This window comes from Balaenoptera borealis (genome assembly GCF_965194805.1).
Source record: "Balaenoptera borealis genome assembly, chromosome: 3".
Classification (NCBI taxonomy): domain Eukaryota; kingdom Metazoa; phylum Chordata; class Mammalia; order Artiodactyla; family Balaenopteridae; genus Balaenoptera; species Balaenoptera borealis.
The window spans coordinates 181,676,419-181,688,573 of record NC_138866.1 but is presented as its reverse complement, the minus strand read 5'-3'; the positions used below and the strand labels follow the sequence as shown (position 1 = coordinate 181,688,573).

The following is a 12,155-nucleotide window of genomic DNA, read 5'->3' as shown; positions in this document are numbered from 1 at the left end:
GCCTGCCTACTAGCGCATGACGACAACTGGCCCCAAAGAAAAACAGCTTTGGGTTTGATTCAAGCACGAGAGCTTTGGAAAGAGGGGACCTGGCCACAGAAAATGAGCATTTAGCAATGAGGGGGCTGTTACCAGGAGCAGTAAACCAGGTGTGGCCTCTGTGGCTATGTTAAGCCTAATCTAATTTAGCGCTCGGACTAGGTGAGTGCTATTTATAAGGGGTGACATGGACGGAGGCTTTGGTCTTGGGGCGGGTGGGCGTCCACTAGGCCCGTGGACGCCCAGCTCTGCAGGTGGCCAGCCAGCCCCGAGGACAAAAGCCACCGGCCCGCAGATCACGGCTCAGCCCAGCCTCCCCGCGTCCAGCCTCAGGCCCCACGTGGCTGGGGCCTCTGGGTGCTCACCAGGCACAGAACGTGCTGGAAGATCCAGGGCTTGCTCCTGCCTGGCCTAACCCTCCAGGAAGACGAGATGAAATGGCTTGTCCCAGCTGGGCGGCCCCCTTCCTCACACAGGCCTTCGGTCTCTTCCACCGGACACGAAGAACTGGCGTCCACACGCCTCCCAGCAGTGGCGCAGAGACCGAGCTGAGCTTTGTGACAGACCCCAGCCACCCCGGAAACCCGGGCTTTGGCTTCCCAGGCAGCCCAGATTGCCTGTGGGGACTTTTTCCGGAACAGGCGGGAGAGACGCACCCTGATTGGAGAGGCAGCCTCTGTGAGCAGAGCCCTGGGCCTGGCCGGGGGCGTGCGGGGGGCTGCAGAATCCCCCTGCCCTGGCCCAGCAGACGCCTCAGCCGAGGGCGGGCTCCTCCATCAGAACCAAAGGACACAAGTCAGGGCAGAGCGTGCGAACCAGCCAGCTCGCTGGAGGCGCTGGGGTGACTGGGCCAGCCCAGGGGGCCCTGGCTGCGGGAGACGCTGTGAGAGGCGGTGAAGGTCCAGTCTGGGGTCCGCTGCAAGCCCTCCTGAGAGCAGCGGTAAACCCACAGGTAGCTGGGAGCTCATCTTCCCGCCCGCGCTGCAGTGAGAGACCTGGCCGCCCGCTGCGGAGCGCCTCCAGACGCCCCTGGGCACCACAGCAGGGTCTGGGCTGTGACGCGGCGGCATGCCGGCGTCTGGAGAGCTCTGAGCCTCCCGGCCTGGGCCCGGAGGCGGTGACCCACTGTCAACTGGGCATGTCCCTCTTCTGCCGGTGAGACTTCAGGTGCTCACAGGGGACCCACCCTCGCGTTCTGTTTGGCGGCAGGGTGATGAGCATCTGCCCGACTTCCAGGCCCAGGTGGCCGGGCATTGCTGACGGTCAGGGGCGCTGTGCTTGTCCTGGGGACAGGGTGTGGCCACCATGTGTTTTTCCTTTGTCATCTTTAATTCGTAAGCTGGCGACAATGGAAGTGGAAGCATCCATGGGGGGGGGGGGGGAGCGTTCGGCATGAAATCGGCGCAGGTGGCCGGCGTTCCGAGTGCGCACAGACAAGGGCGCCTTGCCCTGCATTGCAGGTCCCCAAGCTGCTCCTTGGCTCGCCCAGTTCTTGCTCTCTCAGGGTCACGGACACGCCTTTTCTGTTTGGAAATTTCACCCTGGCCTCCCGGGCTTCCCCCCTCCTCCCATTCCTCAAGGAGGCTGTGACTTTCTCAGAAATGTTCTTTAGCCGGTGACAGGCAGAAGGCCCACCGTCCTGCGGTGCTTTCACAGGGGAAAGCCAGCCTCTCGGCTTCTGGTAAAGGGGGTGGCGGGGAAGGGCGGGAGCGCCGAGCTGCACTTCCAAAACTGCCCTTCCCTCTCCTCCAGAGGCAGGGAGCCCGGCCTTCCCCAGCCTTCACCTCCAGGGAGAAGGTCCTTCCCGAGCTTACATCCTTTTCCCTCCTGTGTGTGGGGCAGTATTTTCTAAAAGGCGACGCACACACCTTATTCTCCAGACACTGAGGGGGACCAGGGGCTTCTTCCCCTCGGTGGGCAGGGCTGGCCCAGAGCTCGCTAAGCTGGTCCCGTAAAACTGTCACGCCCTTCCCTGAACCACAGTCCTGCACAGTGGCAGGCCCCGCCCCATCCCCCTCTGTATCTTCCCCAAAGAGCCTCTCTTCTTGCTTTCGCTCATCTTTTGAGTTCATACCTCAGCAGGTCTGTCACTGGGCCCCCAGGCCTGAGACACGGATCAACAGGAGTTGGTGAATTCAGAGTAAAAGAGTGTGTGTGGGTATGTGTGTATAAAGAGACAGACAGACAGACAGACAGAGACGGGGAGTTTGCCCACATCCTGCAGTCATGTCTTGCTGCTTTGGACTATTTGACCATTTATGCAAAAAAAAAAAAAAAACAGTACTAGAGCCACGCTAACATCACAGAACAATAGTAAGCTCCCGGTAACGACTACAACATGGGCATTCCTTGCGTAGAAAGCTCGCTGGGTGCCAGGAGCTGTTCCAAGCACGCTTCCTGCGTGAACATGTGTTAGGCAACCTCCACAATCCTGGGAGCTTAGTACGGGCACCATTTACCCCACTTTCCATTGAGGAAGGTCTGAGGGAGGACGGCGGATAGAGCCTTCCAAGTTTCTGAGCAACTGGAAGCTCTTCAGGATTTGGGGGGACAATTAAGCAGAGCGGGGCTGTGACCTCTGGGTGAGTGACTTGCTATGTACTTAACTGAAATCCTCAATTTTTTCAAGGGGCCCGCGCTGATGGAAGCCCTTGGACATCAACGCGAGAGGGCGGCCGTATTTGTAGGACCAGAGAAAGACAGGGTAGGCGGAGAGGCCCTTGTTAAAGGCCTCACCCCAAACTGGGTGGAGAAAGAGCCCCAGGGTCAGCGGCGAGCAGGAAATGCTCAGTTAAATACACTGAGTTCCTTTACTGCAGGACTTCTCGGAGCTTCGATGTGCTCACATGTACCGCGTCGCTTCTAGAAAGAAATGGGGAATGAAGCATTTCCTCACTCGTCAGACCTCTCTGTGAGGAGACACTTGTGGGACCAGAATTCCATGGGACACACCTGGGGAAACGCTGAGTGTCTGACCAAATCATTCTTTCCACTTTTGAGGTCACTGTGGGCCTGAGCTGGCCTGGAACCTGAGGTCTTTCTCAGGTTGTCCGAAAAGACCCAAATGTTCTGAAGAAGGATTTGGACCTACCACCTGGGAGACACAGCAGCACAGGGCAGTCTCGGCACCTGCTGTGTCTCATGTGTTCCCCCCCCCACAACCCTGACGTTCGGGCCACGGTACCTGCAAGAGAGGGTCTGGTTATCGGTGATCCCCGGAAGCAAGGTGCCAAGCCCCTCTTTTGGTCTGCACAATGCCGCCCACCAGCAAATGGATGACAAACGTACTGATTTCCTGAAATGAGGGCCCCCATAGGGTTCAAGAACTTCCTGTGTGTTTACGGTAGAGCCTGGCTGTGCGAACCCAGCTGTGCTTCCCCACACAGGAGCAGTACTGTTGGGGGAGTTACTGGCCATGAACTTCAAGATGCTCAAGATATTCAAGATGTGAGGGTCCTTAATGGGGGCAAGCAGTATAAGAGGGTAGGGCCAAAAGGGCCCCATTGGAAGCTACATAATTTCTGGGATGGCAAGAAGAAAACTTAGGGCAGGGGGGGTGTCTCACTGTCAATAACTCCAAAAAACAACAGTACTTAGAAGCCCTCCCCCAATAACACATCATCGACCAAAGCTTCCTTGGGGACGTTCTCCCATCCAAGCTACCATTGCTTCTCCCAGGCATACAATATTCCCTTCTGACTAAAGTGATTGGTCTTCTCCCGTCTATTCCAGCTCACCTCCTGGACCCACTGCCAGCTTTATCTTCCTCAAAGATTCATGTTCAATTATCTCCTCAAAAGCTTCAAATGCCAGTTTGGACATGGCCCCAAGCTATCCATCCTGCCTTATTCCCACTATCCTGCTGCCTGGGCCCCCTGAGCCAGCCAAATATTCCTCCCCTCTCACAGTTGCATAACCATGGAAAACTCTGGGTGTATCCTGCTCAGTCAACTTCGTTTATGTCAATTTCCAGCCTCAAATGTCCCTTCTAGAGTAGTGTCGGTGGGAAGGATGGTGTAAAGACCTCTGAACAACCTCTCTGAGAACCGTGGCAAAAATCATCACCATCAACTTTTGCAGAATTCAGAAAATTAACCAAAGGCTTGCAGCAATCGGGGAGTGTTTACTAGGAAAAGAAAAAGGCAGAATCTCAGTAAGAACCATGAGCTTTATGGTGTTGTAACTTGCCTTACTCTCGTTCCCCCTCTCCCCAGTTCCCCAGTAGCCTTGAAAACCAACAGCCTTCAATCCCAGCGAAAAGCAGCAGCCTGGCTGAAGAGGGTCAAAACCCTATTCCCGTAGCTGTCTGGTGGGTCCCTGGAGGACCCCGCTTTGCAAGACTCGTCTTTATTTGACCTGACTAGGACTTCACTCAGTGCAGACAGTCTTTTCCTTTGCCTCCTTGGTGTCCCTTGGAAAGACCAGGAGCCCTCCCAGCTCAAATCCATTACCACTGCCCGGCTGTCCTTGCCGTGGAATCCAGACGTCTCACTCCCCACCTCCTCCAAGTCCTTGTTTGAACGTCGCCTTCTCCATGAGGATTTCCCTCGTTGTAAATCCTCCCCCACCCGCAGGTACTTCTTATTTCCCTCCCCAGCTTCATTCGCCTCCAGAGCCCTTATCATTCTCTTACATACCGTCTATTTCATTTATACTAGGCTTATCATATGTTTCCTCCGCTAGAATGCAAGCTACCATGAAGGCGAGATTTTGTCTGTTTTCTTCAATGCTGTATCTCCAGCACCTAGAAAAGTGCCTGGCACAAAATAAGTGCCCAGTATGTATCTGTCGATTGAGTAAATGAATGAAGGTTTGGAAAGGAAAACGTTAGCAGAAATGCGGCACTTCTTGTTAAACGTAGCCTGTAGGTGCCTGGTAATTAATTGTCATACTGACAAGAGAGGGGAACTTATTTGCAGGAGAAACTGGTCACTGAGTCCTGAAACTCTTCCAGGGATAAAGCCAATACTCTGCTTCCATCAGCACCTCCATGCTGGGCACACAACACATTTTTGTTGATTTATTTGAGACCAAAGTCTGGCCTTTCTCCAGGAAGTCATAAGAATACAGAAGCCCCCAGGAGTCCCCATGACCCACTGAAGATAGACGGGAGAGATTAGGTCTAAAGGAAGTTGACTTATTTTTGTTTGGTTTTGTTTGACAAACAATCTCTTCAGAAGTGATATTCCAAATAAACAAGTTCTCTTGGAGGACAGCATGCATTTCAGCAACAATGCTATAAGTTTGCTCCTAGAAACATCTTCATGGTCAGTAAGATTTCTTTTTAATTGTACATAATAGCAAATTTTCACTTTTGCAACATGGGCTTACTTTTGCAAGAGACCCAAAGTCCCTTAAAACAAAATCATTCCTAATTTCCTTGGTTAGAAACTCCAGTAAAATGTTGAATAGAAGTTGTGAAGGCAGGTATCTTTGTCTTATTTCTAATCTTTAGAAAGGATTTAGCCTTTCACTATTCATTATGTTAGCTGTACATTTTTTTTTTTTTTTTTTTGTAGCTGCCTCTTATTCGGCCCAGAAAGTTCCCTTCTACTACTAAAGTTTTGTTTTTTAATCAGGAACAAATGTTGGACTTTATTACATGCTTTTTCTATGGCTACTGAGATAATCATATAATTTCTTCTTTGACTCATTGGTTAGTTATAAATGTATTATTCCATTTGCAATTATTTGGAGATTTTCCAAATATCTGTTACTGATTTGTGATTTACTTCCCCCATGGTCAGAGAACATACTTTGTATGACTTGAATCTTTTTAGATGTGTTGAGACTTGTTTTATGGACTGGAGTATTATGCATCTTGGTAAATCTTCGTGTGCACTAACAAGGAATGTGTGTTCTGCTGTCGTTGGGTGATGTGATCTATAAACGTCAATCAGGCTGAGTTGGTGGAGGGCATTGCCCAGGTTGTCTACATCCTTGCTGATCTTCTGTCCACTTGTTCTACTAATTATTGACAGAGTGGTGTTGAAATCTCTGACGGTAATTGTGGGTTTGTCTGTTTCTTCTTGCAATTCTATTCATTTCTCCTTCATGTATTTTGAAGCCTTGTTATTCAGTGCATAACATTTAGAATTGTTATGTCCCCTGGATTAATCGATCCCTTTATCATTATGAAATGACTTTTTAATTCCTGATATTTTATTTGTTCTGTAATCTGCTTTGTCTGATACTAATATTCTCTCTCCAGCTTTCTTCTGATTACTGATTAGCATAGCATATCTTTTTTCACCCTTTTACTCTTAACCTACTTGTGTCTTAATAACATTGCATTTCTTGGAGGCAGATATGATCTTCTCTCCATTACAGTCCTCAGCTTCCTCATATACACAACAGTGAACAGGGGCCTGTCAATCTCTCATGCCCAAGTTTCTCCCTTGACCTTGGTGGGGATTAAGTGGGATTGGGGCCTAGTGTTCAGAGAGAAGTTTCAGTTCACCCTGCCACAAATACTACCTTATAACTTAGGTTGAATCCCGTCACGTATCAGCTGTGTGACCTTGGGCAAGTTCCTTAACCACTCTGAGCCTCAGTTTCTCCATCAATAAAATGAACCGATTAATGTTGGCTTCGTGGGGTTATAGATAATCTGTGTAGTTATCCTTCCCCAGGGTCCAGAGCTCATTTAGTGATAGATACTATCATCGTTATTATTACTTTTATATTAATGTATATACCATACAAATGCATATATTGACATTGCAAATCAACCTCTTAAGTGAACACGAAGCAGCGATCATACTTTTTTTTTTTAATTAACTCGCTCTGCCAGGGAGGTAATAAAAGGAATGAAATCAGCATGTTTTTTTCAGCGTGCCTGCCATAAGTTAAGCATCTCGATAGGTGCCTCTTTCCAAGGCTGTGGGTGAGCAGGGCCAGATGGAAGGGGGCAGCGCGTAACTTCTCTGCTGCTCTGCCTGGTGCTGGCCTAGGGTGCTTGCTCCTCAGTCGTGTGGTTATGACTCTAACCTTGAAGAACCTTGACAAGGAACCAGGGTCCTGGGTTTTCATCAGGTGCTGCCAGTGGGTCTTTTCCATCTGACATATTAATCCTCGCCTCTTCCTGTAAAGATAATTCATGCTCCTGGCAGCACTGTGCAAAGTACAATGCCGGGTGCCAGGAATCTCCTGTAAAACGTCAGCAGGGCTGTATTGTAATGCGCCTCTAGATTAATCCGGCCACCTAAAATGCATTTTTTAAAAGCCAAAGGTCTTTCCCGTGAATAACCTGGTGAGTATTTGAGCTTCATTATAATTTCCCTCTAATGGAGTTTGGGGAAATGAAATGAGAGTTATTAGCCAGATTTATAAGACAGTCTCCTGAGAAAACAGGGGATGACTTAGCCGATGAGGTGCACTGCTTAACTCCCTGGCCCAGGAGAAAGACCCGGCCTCCAGTCTGCAAAACAAAAATATCCTCGCCCCCAACCACTTTTCTGTGTTTCCAGCGCAGGGCTAGCGGTGCCTTTGTGACCCGAGGAAGCACTGCAGGCACAGCTCCAGGGATCTCCGCTCCGTGTCTTCAGAATCCTACCCTGCAATCCCACTAACGGGTATTTATCCAAGTGAATTGAAATCAGGATCTCCAAGAGGTATTAGCACTCCTGTATTCATTATGACATCATTCACAATAGTCAAGATGTGGAAATGACCTAAATGTCCATCGATAGGTGAACAGATAAAGAAATGTGATAGAGGCATACGATGCAACACCATTCAGACTTTAAAAAGAAAGAAATTCTGCAAAATGGGACAACATGGGTGAACCTGGAGGACATTACGCTCAGTGAATAAGCCAGTTACGGAAAGACACGGTTCCACTTACATGAGGTATCTGAAATTAAAAGGTCACATTCATAGAATCAGAGTGCAGTGCTGGTTGCCAGGGACGGGGAAGAGGGGGCAATTGGGAATTACTGATCGACAGGCATGAAGTTTCAGTCAAGTGAGATGAACAAGCTCTAAGTATCTGCTGTACGACACTGTACCAATAGTCAGCAGTCGTGGGTTACAACCAGATGATGTCACTTACATGATACGTGATACGTATCGACACCAATGACTTTATTTATGAAACAGAGACAGACTCACAGACATGGAGAACAGACTTGTGGTTGCCAAGGAGAAAAGGGGTGGAGGAGGGGTAAATTAGGAGTTTGAGATTAACAGATACAAACTACTATATATAAAAATAGGTAAACAACAACAAGGACCTATTGTATAGCACAGGGAACTATATCCAATATCCTATAACAAACCATAATGGAAAAGAATATATATATATATATAACTGAAGCACTTTGCTGTACAGCAGAAAGTAACACAACATTGTAAATCAACTATACGTCAATAAAAATGAAAATAAATTTAAAAAAACAATGATGGATTATAGACTTAAAATTTTGCTGGGAATTCCCTGGTGGTCCAGCGGTTAGGACTCAGAGCTTTCACTGCCGGGGCCCGAGTTCAATGCCTGGTCAGGGAACTAAGATCCCACAAGCCGTGCGGTGCAGCCAAAGAAACAAAATCAAAAAGAGAAACACAATTTTGTTAAGTGGGTAGATCTCATGTTAAGTGTTCTTACCACACCAAAATTTTTCAAAGAAAAAATAAATAAATAAAGTTAAACATTAAAAAAAAAAACCCACCCTAAGAGACCATCGCGCTGGTGATCCCAGTGGAGGCTTGAACACAGTCTCCTGTTGGTATTTGGAGAGTTTTAAATCCACCTCATTGAAGGGCAGATGTGCCCTTGAGAGGGGCATCTTGGGCGGGAAACGGCGGAGTGAGGCTCCCGAACGGGGAAGGAGCAAGTTCCCTCTGGGGCGTCGAGAGCCATCGCCTGGGAGAGACGGTCCTGGGAAGCAGGAGCGCAGGGCCCCTGGGAAGAAGAGGGGCTCCAGGAGCGGGAAGGGGGACGGGGCCGTGTCCTGCTCGGACGAGCTCTCCCAGCGGCGCGCTTAGACGGTAAGGACCTCAGGGTGGAGATTCAGACCATGAACAACGGTGACACCGATATTCCCATTAAGGACCTGTGGTCAGTTCACGTGGGCGGCCATAACAGAGGACCAAGGGCTGGAGGCTTAAACAACAGAATTTATTTTCTCACCGTTCAGAGGCTGGAAGTCCAAGGTCAGGGTGTCGGCAGGGATGGTTTCTTTGGAGGCCTCCCTCCTTGGCTTGGAGATGCTGTCTTCTCCCTGTGTCCTCAGGTGGTCTTCCCTCCATGTGTGTCTGTGTCCTAATCAACTCTTCTTTTAAGGACACCAGTCACATGGGATCAGGGTCCACCCTAGGGACCTCATTTTCATGTAATTACCCTTGTAAAGACCCCTGTCTCCAAATACTTTCACATTCTGAGCTCCTAGGGGTTAGGACATCAACAGATGAATGTTCTGGGGGCATAATTCAGCCTATAATCCTGTAACTTCTAGAATTGTATGATTATACTGTAAAGCCACAATGGTTCCCATCCCTGGGCCTTCACTGGGCTTCTTAGGCATCATTTCACCTACACCTGACCTTCAAAAATGTACCTGTGAGGTAGGTAGCATCAGCGTTCACCCTTTAGAGGTGAGGAAATTGAGGCCCAGGGCGGCCAAGAAACTCACCTGGTTTGGAGGCAGGACTGAGCTTGCACCTCGGATCACATCACCTGCCTCTACTCTCAGGTTTGTCACAGAAAAATGTGCAAACTCTAGAAGAGAAAGAAGATAATGATAATAGAATAAAAGTCACCCACAATCCCACCCGTCTCAGCTCTACATACAAACACGGATTATGTTGTACAGTTGTCCTGGCCTCCTTCCTCCTTAACGCGGGCTAATGTCTCGGATGTTGCTTTGCTGGTGGCAGAGCCAAAGGAGAGCCACAGAGGCTTGCAAACTGCACCCACAAGACTTCGAGGGCAGGGGACATCGCTAATGCTACAGTGCGGGGTGTGAAAAGCCTGTTCCTTTACACCGTGTGCAGGATGAGCCCAATTAAAATAAAAAAGAAACCAACGCCAGATTGCCAAGTGTAGATCTCTGGCTGGCGTGGAACTACAGGGGGTACTAATTTTCCTCCTATATCACCTATATTTATTTCCTCTATTTCTCCAATGTGCTACCATGAGCATGTGGACAAAATGACCTCTGTGAGCAGAAATGAAAACAATAAATGTCATGAGAGAAGCATTACCCTGCGCCACTCACTGCACCGCAGGTGCAATTCGCTGACGGGGCCTCAGTTCTGGAAGATTTCTCCATATGCATCTGGAAAGGAAAACAAAGGCAGCAGACAGCGTCTGTGAGGAAATCTATTGGCAACAACATCCTGAGTGAGAAAAGTGACAAAAGAACCACCTTCCTAAAAGCAGCCCAAAGAGGCCATTCAAATAGTAAAAAATGACGCAGGGGGTTGAAAACAAAGTCCCAGCTTTCAGCCAGAGTTTCCGGAGCCAGTGCAAACAGCCAGTGAGGAAGAGGAAGCCCGCGCTCCCAGTGGCCCCGGGGGACCTGTGCTGTCTGTCACCCGGGCCCCGAGACGCCTGAGGGCCCAGACCACTCCATCGTGTGGAGGATGGCACAGCCCAGGTGCCCTTGGGGAACCAGACCACGGCTCTACCTCCTTCCCGGTACCTCGGGGGCCGCTGCCAGGCTCCTCGGCCAGGGGGCAGGGTGGCACTGGGATGGGGACCCACGGCAGCCACGTCCCACGCTGGGCCACCTGCTTCCTGCCAGGCTGCACCGCCAGGCAGACACAATGGGCAGAACCCACGTCCGATTCTTAGGGAAGAAAATCACTCCTCGTGGACCGAGAGATCAGGACAGGATATCTATAACGGTTAAAAAAAAAAAAGCCCTAGTCCGCAACCCCTCCCTCCCCAAGCACTTCCGAAATGCCGTGCCACACACCCGGCTCTTTAAATATCCAAACCCAGAATAAATGTGCCGACAGCATTTCCCCCGGCAACCGGGCCCTAGGGCTGCCAGCTGAGTCAGTCTCCGAGTGACGGAGCTGGAGCGGGCCTCCCAGATCCCCAGGCTCGGCGGAGGCCGGGGCGCCCAGCACTTGGCACTCCTGCCCTGGTGCGCCTCTCCCAGCGGCCCCCGCCCCCATCAGGCTCACCCGGGGCGCCCCTAACCACCGTGCCACCCTGCCTTCCCAAGGGGGGGCCACTCCGCACTTGCACTTGTAAATGAGCTGCAGCGTCTAGGGAGGGAAAGCACTTGGTGTGAGTTACACGACGTGCTCACGGCAGAGCCGAGCTAAAGCTTGGCACTGATTCCCAACCTCCTGCTCTTTCCTTGGACAAAAGGGCCACTTGGACCCGATGACTCTTTGCGGGGGGCTGTCCCGTGGCAGTGTGGGTGACTGCTCTGGATTGGATACTATGGGATGCGCTTTAAGGGCCTTACAAATACGTTTAGACAGGCATTTCTTGTAAGATGTCTACCCAGTTGAACTACACATATATATTTTCTAGTTTCTGTTTTTCATAAAAAAATTTTTTTTGGCCTCTGGTTGAATACAGCTTCTACCAGACCTCAAGTTGTGACACAGAAACAAGCAGAGCTGACCTGGTTGAAGTGGGGCAGGAGCCCAACGCCCCCTCATCCACAGCCCTCTGCCCCCCGGACCTCCATGCCCTGGAGACGTATCCTGGGGCCCAGCGTTCTGAGCGATGGTTTGCAAAGCACTGGACCAGTTAGTTTTCTGTGGACTCATGTACCTGAGAATCGCTGCCTCGCCATTAAGTGAGTCTGGATAATGGAGGGACCATCCTTAGGGTTCGACTCAATCCTTCTCTGCTTCTAGTAGTAAATAAGGATGAGGAGAGGCCGTGTACCTGAATTTAAATGCAACCAGAGGTTAACAGTGAGATGTGGCAGAGCCAAGCCCAGCATAAGTCATTCATTCTTTCATTCGTCCAACAGAAACTTATGGGGCACTTACTATGTGCCAGCCCCAGCGCCAGGCACAGCAAATGATATACAGGGAAGTCATCAATACTCTTTATGGAGGTCTGTGTTCTAAGCAAAATCTGAAATACAAAGAAAATTATAAGCGTCAGGTACAATTTTTTTCAGAGATCCGTGAATATGAGCTAC

At 50.0% G+C, this 12,155-nt stretch overlaps 1 long non-coding RNA gene across 4 annotated transcripts; it reads right to left on the bottom strand.

The window, feature by feature from the left end:
* Positions 1–1,374: 1,374 nt before the first annotated feature.
* On the bottom strand, positions 1,375–10,948 carry LOC309625713. 4 transcript variants are annotated; one of them, XR_014242692.1, is made up of 6 exons: positions 10,669–10,948; positions 10,243–10,316; positions 9,672–9,757; positions 9,170–9,352; positions 8,709–8,941; positions 1,375–8,545 (listed from the first exon to the last, which is right to left on the bottom strand). It is a non-coding gene; the product is annotated as an uncharacterized lncRNA (long non-coding RNA). The 4 variants fall into 4 exon arrangements; XR_014242693.1 differs by having other exon boundaries at positions 10,683–10,948; XR_014242694.1 differs by having other exon boundaries at positions 8,709–8,759; positions 10,683–10,948.
* Positions 10,949–12,155: the final 1,207 nt, after the last annotated feature.